We start from the raw sequence: 4150 nt of genomic DNA on the forward strand, positions 1-4150 counted from the left end.
ACACACAAAGGAAGAACAAGCATCAGGAGATAATTGCATTCGTTTTTATGAAGCTCTTTGTTCTTATAGTTATTTAAATCATAAGTATGCGGAAGACAATTGTAGATGGAGATTTTTTTTTTTTTCGTGTGTGCTGCGGACAGGTGACATGGATGAGGTGAAAGTTTAAAGGTAAGGGAAAGGAATATGCTAGAAAATGAGTGAAATCTGCTCTTCTCTATACGTATAGATGAAAAGAGAAAAAGAATAATATAGTGTAGATAACATGAAGCAGGAATTATGTAGCAGTTTTACAAAGTATTTATGACGATATTACGCAAAATAAATCATACAAAACTACAGTAGCTCCATTTATCACATTTTCGCGGACAGTACGGAGGTCTTAACATAGAGCAATTCATTAGACCATCAACTTCCATTCGAATTACGAACACGAGATTCATTGGCGTTTGTGACATGACAACCGGGAAGACAGTGAGGTAGTAAAATATTGCAAAAATCAGAGAACAGTCAGATTCCGCCAGTGAAGGATTCTGTTTCACGTTCCGTCATACAAAGCCGATTGGTTTTGCCGTGATCGCCTCGCCTCATTACCAACCCAGGCATGCCACACCCCAATCCCTTCCCGGCAGCGTCTCGTACTCCCTCTCCCCTCTGTGCTAAAGGCTTGTCATCGGACATTCGCGCTCTTTGTTAGCTCATAATTAAAATGCGGGTAAATATTATGCTTTTTATGTGTGTAAATGATGGTAATGTGTTTTAAATGACAAAATCTAACTTGTGTGTTTACGAGTAAATGTAACTTTATTTAATTCAGATTTGATAATGTGGATGCTGTTTTTTGTGTGTGGCTAAGCTGTCGTTTATATTGTTGTTGTTTTTGTTGTTGTTGTTGTTCTAGTTGTTATTATTATTATTATTATCATTATTATTATTATTATTATTATTATTATTATTATTATTATTATTATTATTACTATTATTATTACTATTATTATTATTATTATCATCATCATTACTATTATTATTATTCTTGATCTTGTTCTTCTTGTTCTAAACCTTTTTTCTTCATGTTCCTCTTATCATTACTTATCTCCTCCACCACCACCACCACCCTCAGCAAGCAGGACACATGAGCCAGCCGTTCGTTCACCCGCATACTGGCGTGAAGCATCATTCGTAGAGAGCCCAGTAATGACTATCGCTGGCATACCTAAGGAGATCAGTCGACCCTAGATACATTCTTATTCTTGACTGGCTCAGTACAGACTCGTTGGTTTAGCCTTAATACAGTGAGGAGACTTGTGTATTTGTGGCGGTGAGTAGGGAGAGGACATCTGTATTAAAAAAGCAGTGGTCAATATAGTTTTAAGTGTCACTAATATCTAAACACACTAAGCCATACTACAAGATCACTCTCACTTTTTTTTCCCTCTTGCTATTCACTGCTGCCGATCCTTTCATTCTCTCGGTGTTGTAGTCTTTCTTTCGTAACATTCAGACCCCTGTAAACATGTTTGCTTGCACACACACACACACACACACACACACACACACACACACACACACACACACACACTCGTATATGAAAGAGAAAAAAAGAAGATTGCGTTTTCCCTTTTCTTCTTGGCTACGAAAGGAAGACAATTGCAAAGTTAAGTGTTTAAAAAATGGCATTATCGTAACTCAGTCCTCCTCCTGCCCACTTAGCACACTGCCATTCAAACTGAAGCCCATACCGTTCAGAGTCCTGGCGCCGGCATTTGTCAATATCTTTACTCTCCCACCCGCTCCTCCACTCTCCACTAACTAGTAAACTTCGAAAAGTATTGGGTCGCTCTATTTTCCCTGCTTTCCACGCCCTCAGCCCCACACGGGAAGCACCAGGTGATCCGGGGAACTGCAGTGTATCAGGACTGAGATTCTTCCTCCCAAAGTAAATTTTAGTGTGGTGTGTGATAGATATCTTGGTTTATTCTCGGCACTACTTACGTTTAATTGCGTGAATAAAGACCATGATCTTACAATTTTAAGTTGATTGATATATCAATAAACCTCCACACCACGGTGCTCCAGCCTTTGTCTCCGCCACCTACGCCACTCAGCCCCACGAGGCGCATGCTATCTGCTACCTAAGCGCGCGCACACACACACACACACACACACACACACACACACACACACACACACACACACACACACACAACTTTGGGGTCTTGTTCTATTCAATCCCGTTCTTCCACAAGTAGTTCAGTGTCAGTCGTAGTGTGTAGCTCAGCAGATACAGTCGTTATAGACCAATAAGTCTCCCTGTATCTGTTCTTCCTATCTGATTCGTACTTATCTTGAGGCAGGTTATCCTCAGCAACACTGGTCAAAGGCCTTCTCCCCTGCACTTCACAAAAATAATAGAATAATATTAGCCTCTTTTGGATAAAGCACACACACACACACACACACACACACACACACACACCTCTGTCAGACCACAAATGGTGGCGACCCGTCCTAGACACCCTCGGCCTGGGTTGTACCACTGTTCGCTCCGCCACCAGACGCGCCACAGCACCTGGCTCGCCTCGCGCCGCACGGGTCGTCACGCTGTCCCGTGAGACCACCTGCCTCGCTGGCGGGTTTTAATCAAGGGACTAATTTTCTCAAAACGTGAGGGATATTATGTGTTCTCTGTGGATTGATACGAAAAACCCAGTGTTGTTTGGTGCCTAGCATTCAGAAATATCAGCAATTAACGTACCACCTATGATGAAATGTGCATGATTGTGTGTGTGTTTTGCCATTTTTACTGTTGAAGTGTGATTCAAATATCCGTACATCGTTCCGTGAGCTGAGTGGACATATGCACCATTCTTCCATAACGACAGTTAATTCAAATGACGGAAGTTAGTGTGTGACAAATTGAATTACCAAATACAAAAATTCAAGTCAACCTAAATTGGGAGGATGTCCTGCTTGGCCAACTTGCAGCGTGCTGAATGTGTGCAGACCTCGATGTGCTGAGTGCGCGTCAGGGACGCGCACGTCAGGGACGCGGACGGTGTTCCGCGTCCCTGAAATACAACAAGAAGAAAACAAAGCACGCCAAGACACTGTTCACCTGGGTCAGATCCTACTGTGGCGCGGGAGTCAGTCAGTCAGTCAGTCAGTGAGTTTGTGTACACCTCAGCTGTGAATGAATCATGTAAAATATAATTTCTTTCAGGGTTGTGCAAACAATGTAAATCTTTCTGCGTGGCGAAATGATGAGATAAGTCAATGAAGTCCACTGACAGCAGCTAAATGAGGAGGGTTTATTAAATAATGACGCTAAATGAGATAATTAAACACGGGGGGCAGACCTTGATTAGTCTGTCGTGTAGCTGTTCCATTTGGCAATAATGAGTGTGCACGTTTTTAGTGTGAAAACAGACAGTGACCCATAGCAAATCCTTACACGCGGGACGACTCCTGCCTTCCACCATCACGTGAGCGCTGACAGAACATCGCACCAGACACGTGGCGACAAAAAAGCTTGAGCTCACAGCCTCAGTGCACACCGGCAGAGTGCTGAGTCCTATTACCTGCCACGCTGCTCGCCACGCAAACATACTCCCAACGAAAAGAAAGGTCTGGACATGAAATATAACGTGTATTCAAAAAATAATGTTGAAATATATTGTTGAGTCCTCTTTCACGAATCTAGCACTTGTCCTTCCTCAACACAGGGGCACTCTCACCATGAAAGCTCGGGAGTAAAAATATAGCACGCAAACAAAAAATAATCCAGAAATATGAGTCCAAACCTCTTACGTTGGAGAGTCAGAACGTTAAATTAGCGAATGTAATTTACTACCACAACATTGCTCGGGAGAACCTCGGCGTGGGTGAGACACGGCCACCCATAGATCGTAAGTAAGGGGAAGGGGAGGGAAGGAAAGCAGACTGGAGTGGTGAAAGAAGGCGAGGAAAAATTTAAGAGCACTGCCAGCACATGCAAAGTGGAATGCGTGCCACATGCAATGCAAAATTCCACGCAAGTACTCCGGCAACAATCTGACCATAATAGGCTTGGTAAATACAAAGGAAACATGACGTAAGTGCCTCTCGCCCACGAACATCACTTGAAACTGCTTGACGTGAGAGAGAGAGAGAG

General features: G+C 43.0%; 1 protein-coding gene across 1 annotated transcript in view; it reads left to right on the plus strand.

Moving 5' to 3' along the window:
• The first annotated feature begins 2197 nt into the window (after positions 1–2197).
• The window catches only part of LOC135089938 (uncharacterized), a 9024-nt gene continuing 7071 nt past the window's right edge, over positions 2198–4150 (plus strand). Inside the window, exon 1 of the mRNA XM_063986128.1 lies at positions 2198–2664. The gene's annotated coding sequence lies outside the window, so the exon portion shown is untranslated. The remainder of the gene's footprint in view (positions 2665–4150) is intronic.

The sequence above is a fragment of the Scylla paramamosain genome, chromosome 34 (assembly GCF_035594125.1).
Source record: "Scylla paramamosain isolate STU-SP2022 chromosome 34, ASM3559412v1, whole genome shotgun sequence".
Taxonomy (NCBI): Eukaryota; Metazoa; Arthropoda; class Malacostraca; order Decapoda; family Portunidae; genus Scylla; species Scylla paramamosain.